Source organism: Macaca fascicularis, chromosome 6 (assembly GCF_037993035.2).
Source record: "Macaca fascicularis isolate 582-1 chromosome 6, T2T-MFA8v1.1".
In the NCBI taxonomy this organism is placed as follows: Eukaryota; Metazoa; Chordata; class Mammalia; order Primates; family Cercopithecidae; genus Macaca; species Macaca fascicularis.
In genome coordinates, this window is record NC_088380.1 from 39,107,423 (window position 1) to 39,125,504 (window position 18,082).

An 18,082-nucleotide genomic window follows, 5' to 3' on the forward strand; every position below is an offset into this window, starting at 1 on the left:
GTGGTTCCTCTTGCAGGCGCCAAGGCAGTGAAGTCGCCTCCTCTATTCTTGCTCCCTGCAGCCCTCGCCACCCCGCCCAGTCCACGACCAGCTCCTCCCTGGGGATCTCTCCGAGCAGCGCCATTTTGCAATGGATTGATCCTCCAACATTTCCAAGTAAAGCTTTTCTGTCATATTTGTGTTTGGGGAGTCTCTAATGTTTTAAGGCCAAGAAATCAGTAATTTGGCGCTTCAGGCCTCTAGCTGGGTGGGAAAGGGGATTCTCCTGCTAAGTCAGTAGGTGCCTGGGTGTCCTCCAAACCCCATAGGGTTTGTGGGACCTGTGCCACCCCTCCTACAACAGGGCCTCCCGTTCCTCCACAACAAGCTGGCTCTGAGAGCTGCAGGATGGAGAAAGGTTGTCCTGGCCCCTGCCAAGGCTGGGAAACATCGGGGCTCTCAGGAAGCACAGGGATTGGGATTTCCCCACACATTAACCTTGTGCGGGGGATGGGGATGGAGTTGGTGCAAACCTTTGAATTATTGTCCCTTTCTTTCACTCTTCAATATGAGCGTGAGCCTCCCTCCCCAAATACATGAACAATTTTTAGGAGACTTAGAGAGAAACGCAATATTTAGGATCAAGTTTAAGATTCCCCAGAATTTCCCTCAAGAACGGCTAGAGCACATGGCCAAGAATCCCCTCACTACCAGCTGTGATCAATCAGGAAAGGGGAGGGGGCATCTCCTAACATGACAGAGGCGAGTCTTGGCAAACGGATCTCACCTCCTGTGGGCTGGTCTGATCCTAAACTCCAAGGGAACCGCAGAAGCCTTTCTTCCTGCCTCACAGGAGGAGGCCCCCGGGGAAGTCAAGGAAGACCCATGCATTAGCCTATGGCGCCACCTAGCAAAACCAGGGGGTACTTAAGAAAGATGGAGCTGGGAGGTTGTGAGGTTTGTTTTGGTTTGGTTTTTTTCCACAACCAGAAAAGGGGGTTTCCATTTCATTCACAGAGTTCTGGGAAATGGAATTTGTATAAAACATTTTTTGGTCATGATGGAAAACATTTATTTGACTCTAATGAGAGAATCTGACCCAAAGGCAATAGTAATCAAAATCTACAAGGACAAGTGCTTGATTCTCTAAACTTGTTTTTTTTTGCTTTTGTTTTTTTTCTTCTAGTAACAGCTGTGACTATGCAGTTTTTGCTTCAAAAAGAACTTGATTCTATCTTAAGTTAAAGATTTTTTTAAACTGGTGAAAGAGCTACGGTTCCCTGGTTTTCTTTTCTTCTGTTTCTTTTCTTCTCCACGTCAGAGTTACTTCTGGGCGATGTCTTCATGTCCAGAAGGGAAGAGGGGCTCACCAAGGACACGATGCTACAGACAAACAGGTACGGTTGTGTCAAGGGACATTCTGAGAATTTTATGATGTCACTTTGCCCCTTTGGGGTCTGGAAAGTGAACGGTGGCTTCCCTGCTCCCACACGTCAGCCCCATGAGGAGACACTTGGTGTACGTGCTGAAAATGCAGCACACGCAGCCGGACACGGTGCCTCATACCTGTAATACCAGCACTTTAGGAGGCCAAGGCGGGCGGATCACCTGAGGTCAGGAGTTCGAGACCAACCTGGCCAACATGGTGCAACCCCATCTCTATGAAAAAAATATAAAAATTAGCTGGGCGTGGTAGCGGGCACCTGTAATCCCAGCTACTCAGGAGGCCGAGGCAGGAGAATCGCTTGAACCCAGGAGGCAGAGGTTGCAGTGAGCCGAGATTGTGCCAGTGCACTCCAGCCTGGGCGACAGAGTGAGACTCTGTCTCAAAAGGAAGGGAGGAAGGGAGGAAAGGAAGGAAAAGAAAGAAAAGAAAGAAAAGAAAATGCAGCACACCCAAAACATCCTTGGAGACCACATCCAGAACACTGGAGCAGCCCTTCCCATCTGAAACACACAAATCTTTGTGGAAACAGAGACACAAGAATGCCTCTAGGTTCCAGGCGAAAAGTGTTTTGATAACAGCACTGAGAAGAGACAGTCTTTGCCTTTTAAAGGGTTAGGGGAATACAATGGTTGTCAATATGGGCTCTGGAGACAAACGCCTGGGGTTGATGCTTGCTTCCCTATTACTTAAACTTCAATAACCTTAGTTCTCTATGAAATGAGGATAATTCATAGGGTTTTTGTGAAGTTTAAATGACATAAACCATATAAAGTGCTTACAATAAGACCTGGCACATGCAGGCACTTAATTTAAATGTTAACTAGTATTTAACCTTACTAGAATTTAAAGGAACAAACCCAAGTTTTCTCGCATCCTAATAAACCAGTCATGTTTTTTGATCCTACCTGAAACGGTCTTCGTTAATTAGCGTAGCGTACGTATTGTGCCTGTGTAGCAACCCTCAATGGCAGTTTCTTTTTGATACCCCCACATTGGCAGCAGAAGCAGGAGCAGGTATCCAGCTTTTAAAAATTCTTTTAGGAGAAAAGCATTCAAAAAAGTTTGAAGACCACTGCTCTATCTCAAATGGATGCTGAATTAATGCAGTTGACCGATTGATAATCAAGGTTATTTTTGTTCACTTGCTTTTTCATGTATTACATTTTAAATTTCTTAAGTGCAAGGATCCTGCCTGGCTACCCTATAACCCCGAGCAGCAAAAAACTGTTATGTAATTTTATATGAAACACCTAGACTAAACACCTAGACTATTTGAAAAGTGGTGCCTTTTCTTAATCATATTAATGTGACCAAGAGTCACCTATTATTAGTCAATTGAATTGACACTATAGGCAAACAAAAACAAGGATTAATTTTTGGAACCATCTTTTAAGGGCTAGACACTGTGTATCATCATTGACTCTGGTCTGTTACTGTGTTCAACCAATGCCTCACAAGAATCAAGTTACAACACAACATTATGAACAGCCCATTTCTTATGATGTGGCAAACTGATACCTTTTCTCACAAGGCAAGTGCCTAAAGAATTTACCGGAAAGCCTTTGACAGTGATTAATGCCAGTGAAATAGCACTTTATTGTTAGAAGACATGGGATACATATCAACATACAAAACTTAAAGCCGGAGCCAAAGTGCAATGCTTCCTTGAGCTTCATTGACCAAGATAAATGAGGTCGTGCTCAGGCATTGGTGGTGGGAAAAATGGCTTGACAAATCTCCTATGTCCAGTATCTCCAGACTTCACGTGGCTTTTTATTTAGGCCTAATTAAACTGCAAAAAAAGGAATATTAATTTGATCTAAGAGCAGAGTAGTCTACATTCTTCCTATTTTTTATGTTCATCCTGCACCCATATTTGTATAATCACACATTCTCATCTGAATTGGATCAAGAGTCTTTGTTCTGAAAAATTATTACAAATTCTTTATGGATAGGAAGACATGGATAGACGTACTGAAGACAAAAGACTTTTTTTGACTGCTATATTCTATTGTATTTGCTTTCAGGTCTAGTTGCAATGTTTTGTACTGAGCACACCAGAAATACAAACTTCACTGAAATTGCAATAGCAATTCATTGTACTTGTGTAATAGTAATAGCAATTCCTGAGATCTTCTGATTTTGGGTACAACCCTTTGTAGGTGAAAACTCTGTTCATGGCAATTTGAGCATAAACTCTCCTTCCATATTGTTATTAAATTCTGATGCACTGGAGCTGGGAAAGAAGCACCAGCTTCATGCAACTCCGTACCAAATCAACCCCCTGCCTCTGATATGCTACAATGATCTAATGAATTATAATGCTCTACATATGATCTATTTAGCTGCAAAATGTTATCAGGTATATAAGCACATAACCTTGAAGACACATGACTTTATATATTTAATATAATCCTAATAAAAATTTCCATGAGCTTCTTGGGAACCCTGGCAACCAATCCCAAAATGAATATGAAAGAGCCAAGGACCAAGAAAATACATGACACTCAAAAAGAAGAACCCTACAGGAGATCTTGTCCTCCAGATACTACAATTGTTCTAGGGCTATAGCAATTAAGATAGTGTGGTATTGGGAAAAAACATATAGATGGACCAGAATATAGAATCCAGAAACATAACACACATGCATAGAAATTTTTTTTTCCTTAGAGCTGGCATTGCAGACACTTGGAGGAAATACTAATTATTTCAATATGTGGTTATGGGGAAAACATATTACTCATGTGTTAAAAATATAAAATTGGACCTCTTATATCACACAAAAAGCCAATTTCTGGTGTATTAAATACTTAAATTTGAAAAGCAAAATTATAAAATTTATCAAAAATTAATACACATTGATAATTTTATAGCTTCCTAGTTTATAAAGACTTTCTAAATATATATATTATAAATAGAATGATTCTTAAAATGAGATCAACCACATTAAAATTAAGAGTTTACATTCCCAAAAATACACTGTAATGACCAACCTGGGAAACAGTAGGATGCTGTCTCTACAAAAAATTAAAAATTAGCTGGGCATGGTAGTACACACCTATAGTCCCAGCTGCTTGGGAGGCTGAGGTGTGAGGATCACTTGAGCCTGGTAGGTCAAGGTTGCAGTGAGCCATAATTGTGCCACTACACTCCAGCCTGGGCAAGAGTGAGAGCCTGTCTCAAAAAATAAAAAATAAAAATAAAATACACTGTAATGAAAGTAAAAAATAAGTGTCAGAAACTGGGAGAAGGTATTTATAACATAAAGAATTAAGTTCCAGAATATACAAGGAACTCTATAAACCTGTAAGAAAAAAATGAACAATACAACTGATGAATGAGCAGAAATGTTACATATGTGTTTCACAGAAGAGAAAGAAATGGCAAAAAATACATGGAAAATGCTCAATCTTACTAGAAATTGGGGAAAAAATTAGAACCGCAATGATCACATGCCATTTTACACTTACCACACACATAAGAAGTAAGAATCCTGACAATACCTGATGCGAATGAGAATGTGCAGCAGTGGTTACACCACTTTGGAAAATAAGTCAGCATCATTTAGTAAATACAAAAGGTAGCTGAACTCTCTGACCCAGAAATTTCACCCCTAGGTATATTCCCTAGAGGAATTCTTGCACTATTTACCAGGAGGCATGTAAAAGGATGTTTATACCAGCACTGTTTGTAATTGAAAAAAAAAAAAAAAACAAACTGAAAACAGACCAAATGTTGATAAACAAAGGAATAAACTAGCTGTATTCACAATGAATACATAAATGAAGAAATCAAAAAGCTACAGATGGCTGGATGTAGTGGCCCATGCCTGTAATCCCAGCACTTTGGGACGCCAAGGCAGGCAGATTACCTGAGGTCAGGAGTTCAAGAGCAGCCTGACCAAGATGGTGAAACCCCGTCTCTACTAAAAACACAAAAATTAGCCAGGCATGCTGGTGGGCACCCTGTAATCCCAGCTACTTGGGAGGCTGAGGCAGGGAGAATTGCTTGAACTCAGGAGGCAGAGGTTGCAGTGAGCTGAGATTGTGCTGCTGCACTGCAGTCTGGGCAACAGAGCAAGACTCCATCTCCAAAAAAAAAAAAAAAAAAAAAGAAAGCTACACAGATGAGGTTTAGAAAGGAAATGTTGAGTAAAAAAGCCAGTAGTAGAAGAATATATGCAGAATGACTCCATTTACATAGCATTCAAAACACACAAAATTAAACAATATATTTGGAAGGATATAAATACATGAATTTAAAACTATAGAGAAAAGCAAAGAGATAATGAATACAAAAATCTAGTTCGTAGTTGTCTCTGATGGGAGAGGGAGAGGGGAGAGGTTGGGAAAGAGTGCTTTAAAGCTTTCTAAAGTAATGGTAATGCACTCCTCAAGTGGGTGGTTGGTAATGAATGTCTGTCATATTCTTATTATTTAACACCCCACCAAGTGTTTTAAGCTCTTTATTTTGAAATAATTTCATACTCATATAGAAATTTCAAATAGAAATTTGAGTTCAGTAAGTTCATTGAACACAATGAGTTCCTATGAGCCCTTCATCCAGCTTCCCCCAATGATATAATCTTACATAAGAACAGTTCAATTCACAACACCAGGAAACTGACATTGAACTAAATGGCAGACTTTATTCAGATATCACTAGTTTTTACATGTACAATTTTTGAGAGTGTGTATGTAGCTCTTTGACATTTTATTGCATGTATAGATTCCTGTAATTGCCATCACAATCAGAATCGAGAACTGATCCAATTAACACTAAGAAACAATTTCCTTTCTCTTGAGTGTCCTACCCTCCTCCCAGCCCTAAGCCCTGGCAACAACTTATCGGCTTTTAACACTATAATTTTGTTACCCTACATTATATTTTAATGTTTTTTAGTATCTATTTACATTTTTTTTTTTTTTTTGAGATGGAGTCTCACTCTGTCACCCAGGCTGGAGCGCAGTGGCGCGATCTCGGCTCACTGCAAGCTCCGCCTCCCGGGTTCACGTCATTATCCTGCCTCAGCCTCCCGAGTAGCTGGGACTACAGGCGTGTGTTACCATGCCCAGATAATTTTTTTGTATTTTTAGTAGAGACGGTGTTTCACCGTGTTAGCCAGGATGGTCTTGAACTCTTGACCTCAGGTGATCTGAGGTCAATCCCTCCCACACACACACACACACACAGACACACACACACACTCAGTTTCAGAAGAGAAAAATGCTTAGGACCTGTGAAGATGATCCTTACATCCACCATTAGCTCTCTTGGTGAAATTTTCCCAGGCTTACTCAATTACAAGTAATTTCATGTTCACCCAGTTCACTTCCTTCACCCGCTCCTATAAGACCAAAGATAAAGGTGTGCACACATTTTTTTTATTCTCTGGGGGGTCATCTTAGAATCAAAAGACCACTCTGTTTTCCCAAACCTCCCCGTAGCCAGGAGTTTGTCATTTTTTTTTTTCATATTTTCAAAGAATCAAAGTTTGACTATATTGATACTTTCTATAGTACATCTGTTTTCTGTTTCCTTAATCTTCAATCTTATCATTGGTATATCCTACCTCCTTAATAAATTTAATTTACTGTTCTTTATCTCAGACCTCTGCAATGGGGAAGACATTTATTACGTCTCTGTTTCAGAGGATAAAGCTAGCCCAGCCTGGGGAAGTTTTACCAAATAGATTAGACACAGGTGGAAAAATCACAGACACAATCACAGACACACCAAGAGTCACTGATCTTGACTGATCGAGCCTGACACTTAAGTCATGCTCTGCACTTTTCATTCCTTTCCCCTTAGGCTGGTTTGCTCCTGTTTTTGCAGAGTCCCTGGCAGATCTCAGGCTCCCTGACGTCTGGCTGCTCCAGACACAGCCAGTTTAGGTTGAAACTAAATGATCTCATTCACCTGAAGCTCAATGTAGTTGCCTGCCTTTCCTGGAATCCAACCCACCTCTTCCTTAATAAGATCCTTTTCCTCCATCCAGCATCCTGGGGAGAAAGCCTTCCCCTCCTCTAAACTTTTATTTAAAAACAAGCAAACAAAATGGCTTCCCATTTGGGCCCTTATGATTCCCCTTGATGCTTACTGCATTTTTCAAACCTGGTTCTAAACAGCCTCCACTCCTCACCACTATTTTTATTCTTTCCCCTGGTTCTCCTCTTTTGCCTGAGGTGTGCTTTGTTTGTTTTGTTTCCATTTTCAGTGCTCACCCAGGCATGTATAGGCAGACTCTGTTTTCACCACAATCAACCAGTTCTTGGAATCTTCCTTCTAAAGACAGTTATGTTTCCTTCTAAGAACAATGACAACATTGGGGATTGCATTCTTGAAGAAAGCTCAACAACAATTAAATGAGTTTATTAGTGTATTCCTTAGGATAACATCATGTGATTTGAAAACGGGTCTGTGGACAAATAAATCTGAGTGACAATGGATTTAACAGAGTGCTCCCCAAACTCTGACATGCAAGAATACTCAGATCTTTTTTGTATTACCACATACCTCCTTTTTTTTGGAAGGGAGGTTTCTATGGGAGGCATCTTGAGTGTAGAACAACCATTGAATTAAGATATGTATATGACAATAACATATCGTTTTTTAAGAAAGCAAAGTTAAGAGAGCTGAAAGTTCTGTTCTCCAACTTCTATGACATGAGCACAAACACATTCCATGTAATGAATATACTATTTGCTCTTAGATCCACCGTCCACCCTGCCACCTCCCCAAAGGGGCTTACCTATAAGGAACAGGCTCCCTTGTTCTTCATTCCCGTCTCTTCCTTGATCCCAAGAATACTCCCCACTAAACCTCCTGGATCCATCTCAGAATCTACTTTCCAGAGAATCAACCTATGACAAGAGTCAAACAAGTCTATATATTTTATGAGAAAGAGCAGCCTTTCTTTTTCCTCTCATTACCAGTTTTCCAGAGGCAATTAGTTTCAGCTCCTCTGATGTATTATTTGTGTATCTCTGGAAAAAATGTTTATATTGCTACTTTTTTTCTGTTTTAGGCATTACCATCAACTTAACTCTATGGAAACTGAAGATATTGCTCTCTTACACATACACACACACAGGGATCGAGAGAGAGAGAGAAAAAAAACACTTCCCATCTACCCACCCTCCCAGTAAACTTACAATCAGTACCCAGTAAACATGTTATTATGACATACATAAATGAAAAAGAAAGCTCAACAATATAATAAAATATGATTGCTTTTCCCCCTTACATTTTCTTTCCCTAAAGTGAATGTTTGTCTTGTTTTTCCATTTGCTTAGTTTTCTATGTATTTATCACTAATTTCCAAACACTCCCCCTATAAATCTCCTCTTTATATATTCAAACAAATTAAGTACACTATCACTTTTACTTTTTGGAAGATGTCTCTTCTAGAACCTTCTGGACCACGTTAATTGAACGATCGATACCTAGGATTGCCTACTGTTTTCTTGGAATTTCCTTTCCCATTAATTTGGAGACTTCCTTTACATCTTTCTTGCATTGAATCTCTTGTTTTGCTCTTTCTTGGTCTACTTCCTTGTTCTGGTGGAGCACATCCATTGGTACTTTCCTTAGAAAGGGTGCATGGTAGGTAAATTTTTTGAGATCTTGTTTATCTGAAAAATAGTTTATTTTACCTTTATACTTGGTTGATGTAGGAAGATAGTAGATCTAATGACTTCTCCTCCTTTAAGCAGATGTCATTTTAAAAAAAAATCTCTTCTTCCTTTTATTGTATCTCTCTAGCTCCTAAGGTCTCCATAGTTAAAAAAAAAAAAAAAAAAAAAAAAAAGCCATGAATAGAGGCTTTAATTCACAGGTTACAGATGTCCTTGGTTTAGAAATGTCTTCAGACAATATAGCTAAGTATCAATTTAGGTAATATGAGGAATTACTTTTGAAAGCCAACTTAATTTTTCAATTATTTTTTAAAGCTGAGTTCAATTTTACTTCATGATTTAATTTTAGATGTCTAGTTTTAAATATTTTTATTCCTAAAAAAATTATATTATGTAGATACTAATGAAGAATTCCAAATCTCCTCCTAAAATACAGAAGTAATCCTATAAAAAGTACAAAAGTCTAAAGTTGTGCCACAGTAAAAGTTTTCATGTTATGGAATACTGTGCAGGCATAAAAAAGAATGATATCATGTGCTCTGTAGGAACATGAATGGAGCTGGAGACCGTTATTCTTAGCAAACCAGTGAAAAGCCAAAGACTGCATGTTCTCAGCTTGGCCAACATGGTAAAACCCCATCTTTACTAAAAACACAAAAATTAGACAGGCATGGTGGCACATGCCTGTAATCCCAGCTACTCAGGAGGCTGAGGTGGGAAGATCATCTGAGCTCAGGAGGCGGAGGATGCAGTGAGCCGAGATCATGCCACTGAACTTCAGCCTCGGGGACACAGCGAGACTCTGTCTCACTGCCCCTCTCCACCCTCTCCCAAAAAAAACAAAAAAACAAAAAAACCCAAAAAAAACCGCATGTTCTCACTTATAGGTGGGAGCTCAGTGATGAGAACACATGGACACATAGAGGAGAACAACACACACTGGGGCCTATGGGAGGATGGAAGGTGGGAGGAAGGAGAGGATCAGGAAAAATAACCAATGGGTACTAGGCTTAACACCTGGGTGATGAAATAATCTGTACAAGAAACCCCCATGACACAAGTTTATTCATATAACATACCTGCACATGTACCCCGAATGTAAAATAAAAGTTAAATTAAAAAAAGTTTTCATGTTAGAATCAATATATAGAAAAATAGTTATATTAGATATTGCTGCATTTTATTTATTTATATACATCTACATACACATTTGTGTATATTTGTGTATATAGTATGCATGCACATATATAGCTAATGCATCCACATTATTCAAAAATAAGAATTGTAAAAGTATACAATGAAAAGTCTTTTTCCCCACCCAGTTTCCTAGCTCATAGAAAATGATTACTTGTTTTTTTGTGTTTCCTTCTAGAGATATTTAATGCACATACGACCAATTATTAGGAAACACATTGGTAATCTGAAAGGAGTTTAAGGAATAAATTATTCGAAATGGTTTGGACAGAGCAGAAGGAAATGACATGGAATGGTAAGGCATCATGCTACCTGATTTCAAATTTTATTACAAAGCTATAGTCGTCAAAACAGTATGGTATTGCCATAAAAACAGAGACAGAGACCAATGGGACAGAATAGAGAGCCCAGAGGCCAAGCTAAGAATTTAGTCAATTCATTTTCAACAAAGTTGCCAAGAACACACAATGGGGAAAGGACAGTCTCTTCAGTAAATGGTGCTGGAAAAACTGGATATTTACTTGTCATAGGATGAAACTGGACTCTTATTTCACACCATATACAAAAATCAACTCACAGTGGATTGAAGACTTAAACATAAGTCCTAACACTGTAAAAATCCTGGAAGAAAAGAGAGAAGAAAGGTTTTTGACATTGGGTTTGCCAATAATTTTGGGGGGTATGACACTAAAAGCACAGACAACAAAGTCAAACATAAATAAGTAGGACTACATCAAACTAAAAAATTCCTGCACAGGAAACCATATATCTGATAGGGGCTTAATATCCAAAATACACAAGGAACTCATGCAACTCATAACGTGATTAAAAGTTGGGTAAAGGACCTGAAGAGACATTTTTCCAAAGAAGACATACAGATTGCCAACAGGTATATGAAAAGGTGCTCAACATCACTAGTCATCAGGGAACTGCAAATCAAAACCACAATGAGATACAACCTCAAACCTATTAGGATGGACATTATCACAAAATCAAAAAATAATTAAGTGCTGGTAAGGATGTGAAGAAAACGATACAATTGTAAATTGGCACAACCATTATGGAAAACAGTATGGAGTTTCCTCCAAAAACTAAAAATAGAACTACTAAATGATTTAGCAATCCCACTTCTGGGTATATATCCAAATGAAATGAAATCAGTATCTCAGATATATCTGCACCACAATGTTCACTGAGGCATTATTCCCAATAGCCAAGATAATGAAACCAACTGTGTTCATCAATGGAAGAATGGTTAAAGAAAATGTGTGAATATGTGTATGTGTGTATATGTGTGTATATATGTATATGTATATATGAATATACATATATGTATATATTATGTGTATATACACACAGGAATGTGTGTACATGCACATATACATACATGTAAACTATATATACGTACACATGCATGTATATATATGTTATATACATGCATACATCTATACACCTATATGCATGTATATACATACACGTGTATACATATGTATATATGCATGTATATGTATATGTATACACATGTATATACGTATATATGTATCCATATACATATGTACATGTACATGTGAGTATATGCATATGGATATATGTGTAGATATACATATGTATACGTACATATGTATACACATGTATATATACATATGTGTATATGTATATACATGTGTATACATATGCGTACACATGTATATACATGTGTATGTATAAATACACACTTGCGTATATATGTATATGTATGTATACATGTATGTGTACATACATTGATATCTATGTATATGTATGTATACATGTATGTATACATGCATTGGTATAGATGTATACATATGTATACATACTTACATGCATAAGTGTGTATAATATACACGTGTATATATACACACACACACACACACACACAGGAATAATATTCAACTTTAAAAAAGGAGAGCCTGCCATTTGCAACGACTTGGATGAAATTGGAAGACATTATGCTAAGTGAAATAACCCAGGCACAGAAAGACAAACACTGCATAATCTTACTCATATATGTTATCTAAAAAAGTCTAACTCGTAGAAACAGAAAGCAGAACGGTGTTTGCTAGGGGGCAGGGGTTGGAGGAAAATGGGGAAATGTTGATCAAAGGGTACAACCTCACAGTCTGAAAATGCACAAGTTCTGGAAATCTAATGTATTGCATCGTAACCATAGAATAATAATATATTGGATATTTGAATTTTGCCAAAAGTGTAGATCAGCAAAAAACAGATATGTGAAGTGATAAATAGGTTACATAGCTTTATTTGGGGAATCATTTTACAGTATGTATATGTATCAAAACACCACGTTGTACATCTTAAATACATACAGTGTTTGTCAGTTATATCTCAATTAAAAATAAATAAAATAATATAATATAAAAAATTGACTAATAAATTACCACTAATGGCTGGGCAAGGTGGCTCATGACTGTAACCCTAGTACTTTGGGAGGTCGAGGCAGGCGGAACACTTGAGGCCAGGAGTTCCAGGCCAGCCTGGCCAACATGGCAAGACCCTGTCTCTACTAAAAATACATACACACACACACACACACACACACACACACACACACACACACAAATTAGCCAAGTGTGGTGGTGTATGCCTGTAATTGCAGCTATTTGGGAAGCTGAGGCATGAAAATTGCTTGAGCCCAGGAGGTGGAGGTTGCAGTGAGCTGAGAATTGTGCCACTGCACTCTAGTCTGGGCGACAGAGTGAGACACTGTCTCAAAAAAAAAAAACCAAAAAACAAACAAACAAAAAAAAAAAACAGGACAAGTAATTTTTAGGAAAACAAGAAAGAAGTATCATATGGCAGTGAAAATTCGTAGTGATAATGAATTTTTTAAACTAGTAGGCAAGCCAGCAATGCTTAGAGCTAAAATGAGAGTTGTTTTTATCATCCCTAAACTTCCCTCAGTACACACAGGCCGCCACCACCACCACCACCACCACCTTATTTTCAATAAGTCACTTGGGAAATGCTGATGATAACAATATTAAATGTCTTGGAATTTAAGCACCTGGAACCTGGTGAGGAGGTGATGATAGAATGCTAATACCTTTTAAAGTTTGATAACTGGGTAGGCAAACTGTGACAGTGTGTGTTACAATACAAGTAGGAAAAAGAAGCTGATTTGAAGGAACATGTAAAGTTTAAAGTTCAAACTTCTTGATTATTAATAGATATTGGGGAAAAATATGATTTTGCAAAGATAATTAATTCCCTAGAAAATCACTCAAGAGCAATCATGGGAAGAATTAAAAAAACTGGCAGCTAAGCAGAATGTAGAAAACTCTTTTTGAATTTATTTAAAATAAATACAATGAAAATATTCCAATTACAGTTGGCTAGTGAAGTGATATGTTCCGTGCCAAGTTTGATAAATTAATGCCTCTGTGGTTTATACGTTCTGACATTCACTGAAGATGATTCATCATGGTGATTTCAGTTGTGAATTGTGTCTAATCAAGAAAACAACTGAATTTTCTCTTTAACAGCAATTTATACCCTATGTTTATTTACAATATAATATTCATCCTGAAAATGATATTGAATTTTGTGAAGTAATCATGAACTTTCAGAGATGCAAACTAAACTATTTACAGATGAAATGACAAGATGTTTCAGATTTGCTTTCAAATTACCCAGTGGAATGAAGGAAAGTGGGTCAGCATTTAGATGGCGTAAGATTGGCTGGGACTAAATAATTCTTTAAGCAGGGTGATAACCACACGAGGTTCCTTATAGTATTTTTCATTACTTCTGCATATGTTTGAAATTTTCCATAATAAAAAGTTTTTGAAAAATACAATTAGACTCCTGAGATAAGAAGTTGGAATTGTGGTGGTATTGATTGTCATCATTTGAAGAGGACTGATAAAATTCAGAGATAAAATTCATCTCTCTGGTGTGTGGCACAATAAACCCCTTGAAAAAAAATAAAGAAATCAAACTCGGGCAGAAACTAAGGGGATTTCAACCTACCCATCTTTATCCTCTGTTCACAGTAAGTTCTAAGATGTGGCTTCTCCTGGTAGTCTCAGTTACATGTTAGGTGCAGTGTGTGTATATATATATATATGTGTGTGTGTATATATGTGTATATATATACACTCTTACCTCTGAGTCGTATGTTTTCCTAACTCAGCTTAAGTGGTAAGACCAATTTGGGAGAAGTATTGTGTAAGAAGGAACATATCAATTTTTAAAATACTTTATTTAAAAAGAGCTTATTTCAAAGGTTTCCTGTTTTTGTCTGAAGCAGTTATATACTTCAGCTGAAGCCGGGGTTCAAGGTTGGTGGAAGGCTTCTGAAAGTCCTTATTCATCTACACTTTGAAAAAAAAAATGCTCAAAATCAAACGTGTTTTTAGATGAAAAATTCAACAAAATGGTACTTTCACGTTTAATTTGGATGATTGAAAACCTGGTAATATAATAAAAGTTATTTCAGGCTGTGTGTCAATTTTATGTCTTTTTAAATGGTAAATGAGATTGAATGTATCCTCCCATGCCGGGAAATGTCGGTATTCAAACAAGACCTTTCTTTCATTTATTTTAGGTTTGTTTTTGTTTGTTGTAGTTTGAATAAAACAGAATTTTCAAAAGAAGAAACTGTGCAAGATAAAAACTGAAAAATTAGAAAGGGACTAGATCATCAAAGGCTTTAAATGATAAATTTTCATCTATATTTAAAGGAACTTTTAGTTGCATACACACGAGTGCCCAGCCTCTCTCCTATGTTTTTTCTCTGCAGGAGCCAAGTCAATCTCCTGAGAGAGACTTCCTGCTTTATTCTGTGAATTGGCCGTTATTAATATCCACTCCCACCTGCTGTGGGTAGGTCACAGTCATCTCTGACGACAGCCTTAGAAGCAGCATGAACACAGAGAAGATGTCTCACAGGCAGGATCTGGAGCCCAAGAAAAATATTCTCAGCTTGAGATTTCTATCGGAAGTTGGAATAGACCTGGTCATCTTTTTTTTTTTTTGAAACGGAGTCTTGCTCTGTCGCCAGGCTGGAGTGCAATGGCACGATCTTGGCTCACTGCAACCTCCGACGCCCTGCTTCAAACGATTCTCCTGCCTCAGCCTACCGAGTAGCTGGGATTACAGGCACGCACCACCATGCCCAGCTAATTTTTGTATTTTTAGTAGAGACAGGGTTTCACCATGTTGGCCAGGATGGTCTCGATCTCCTGACCTCGTGATCTACCCGCCTCAGCCTCCCAAAGTGCTGGGATTACAGGCATGAGCCACTGCACCCAGCTGATCTGGTCAACTTTTTACAAAATATTAATTCCCTTCCTTTTTCCCCTGGAGGATAAGTATACTTGCCTATTCCATTGACTTTGAGCTTGGCCAGGTATTTTACTTTGGACAACAAAACAGGAGCAGACATAAGAGCAGAAGCTTTCAATGTGGTGTGTGACATGGCTTCTCTCCTAAGCTTCTTTGATCTGTCATGGGAAGAACATGTCATGGATAACCATCAATCATGGACAATGTGGAGATCAGAACCCAATCTGAAGCTTGAAGAAAGCCCAGGTGACCTGCAGCCTGAAGCAGAGCTCCCCCAAATATCCCATAAAACTGTGAGCAAAAAACTATAAAGGCTTGTTGCAAGCCTCTGAATTTGGCAGTGGTGCTACAGTTTGAATATTTTTTGTCCTCTCTAAGATTTACATGTAAGAAACCCAACCTCAATGCCACCATGTTGGGAAGTGGGGCCCTTGGGGAGCTGTTTAAGTCATGAGAGCTCTGCCCTCATGAATGGATTAATGCCGTCATGAAAAGAGCTTGTGGGAATGGGCTGTCTCTCTCTTCTGCTCTTCAGTCCTGTGAGGACACAGCAAGGCATCATCTTGAAACCAGAGACCAAACCTGCAGGTGCCTTGATCTTGGATATCCATCCCAGCCTCCAGAACTGTGAAAAATAAATTTCTGTTTTTTTATAAATTACCCAGTCTCCAGTAATTCTGTTACGGCAGCACAGGACAGACTAAGATAGCTGATTTGTTATGCAGCATTATTGCATTAACAGCTGACTAACATAGAAATCATCCACGCACACAAGAAATGTAAACATGAGAGCAGACACATTTCCTAGAAAGAAGGCATAAAGCAGTGACTCAACCTGTTTATGGCTTATAGACTGTTTGTGGCTTGTGGCTTATAGACTGTGGTGGAGTAAATGTTTGTGTTCCCCCCACCAAATTCATCTGTTGAAATCCTAGCCCTCAAGATGATAGGATTAGTGGGTGAGGTCTTTGAGAGGAAATTAGGTCATGACAGAGGAACTCTCCTGGATGGGATTAGTGCCCTTATTAGAGAGAGAGCTCCCTCCATCCCTCCTGCATGTGAAGACATAACATGATGGCCATAGATGGCCATCTATGAACCAGGATGCAGGCTTTCACCAGACACCAAATCTGCTGGTACCTTGATCTCAGACTCCTCAGCCTCCAGAACTCTAAGAAATAAATGTTTGTTGTTTAGGCAGCCAAAATGGACTAAGACATGCATTTTATTGAAAATCTAATAAATGCCTTGATCAGATTCTTCCCCAAAATAGCTTCCTTGCATCCACCAGTCTCTTTTCAGATCTCCATACTATATGAGTCCATCTGATTGGCAGAATCTAAAATATGTCTGGAACTCAAGACGCAAAGGAATTTAGGATATGTAGCTTTTTAGCTTTCCAGCCCCTGAAACTCAGGAGGAGGTTATGATCAACTTGAGTGAGCCAATCTACTCTTTCTAACAAACTGCCCTGTAAGTAGACAAGCAGTTTAGGGAGGAGAATGAGAAGATGAAGCTGGAGAGAATTAGGAGAAACTGATGTCATAGAAATCATGACAAGAAATAATATGAGGAAGAAGGAAATGGTTAATTATTTAAAATAAGTGACGCAGAGAAACACCAAGTAAGAATGTAAAGTACTGCTGAATAATGTCAAAAGACAAGACATAGGAGAGAGGCTGGGCACTTGTGTGTATACAACTAAACGTTCCTTTAAATATAGATGGAAACTTATCATTTAAAGCCTTTGATGATCTAGTCCCTTTCTAATTTTTCAGTTTTTATCTTGCACAGTTTCCTCTTTTGAAACTTCTCTTTTACTCAAACTACAACAAACAATAAGAGCAATAACAATGTCCCTCAACACCAAAACAGGAGCTGCTTCATTGGTCGAAAGACGAGAAGGTAGAGACAATGACTCCTAGAATACTCTTTCCAGAGGTTGGTTGAGGAAGGAAGGGAACGATGTGATTACCATCCATGAGACCTTGTGTGATAGTGAATCGCTCCTCAGTAAGGGGTTGATAAACTCTGCTGTGGATGGACTAGAAAAGTTGCAATCTTTCTCCTTTGTGTCATTAAAAAAAAAAAATCCTCTCCCTGTTCTCTAAGCTAACAGGTCTTCTTCTTGGGTCTCGTAAATCATCTTGTGAGTGAACAGAAGTGATTCTCAGATTTGCTTTGCATCTTCTTGCTGTGGAATTATCCTCATCCACAGCACAGGAAAGTTCCCTGAAGCGGCTCTCTCTGTGCTCCACTTTTCTTCTTGCCTCATGATGCAACCTGTATCCCATTACCCCCAGGGAAGGCTGTCTCTATTATTCATCTTCTTTGTCCTAAAATCCACATTCATTTTTACATCATACTCACAGTCCTCAACCCCTACAGCTCTCTAAGTCAAATCATTCTTGGCTTCGTGACTTTGGTAGATACTGCCAATAATCTCCCAATATCCATCTTCCCTTCTATTTTTTTCGTAAAAGAATCCCCAAGTTTTACA

The 18,082-nt window shown here is 38.4% G+C and overlaps 1 long non-coding RNA gene across 2 annotated transcripts; it reads left to right on the top strand.

Moving 5' to 3' along the window:
• Positions 1-1,080: 1,080 nt before the first annotated feature.
• LOC102132800 (uncharacterized) lies at positions 1,081-16,240 on the top strand. Of its 2 annotated transcripts, XR_277841.5 has the most exons (3): positions 1,081-1,376; positions 10,436-10,552; positions 15,038-16,240. It is a non-coding gene; the product is annotated as an uncharacterized lncRNA (long non-coding RNA). The 2 variants fall into 2 exon arrangements; XR_012414530.1 differs by lacking the exon at positions 10,436-10,552.
• The last annotated feature ends 1,842 nt before the right edge of the window (positions 16,241-18,082 follow it).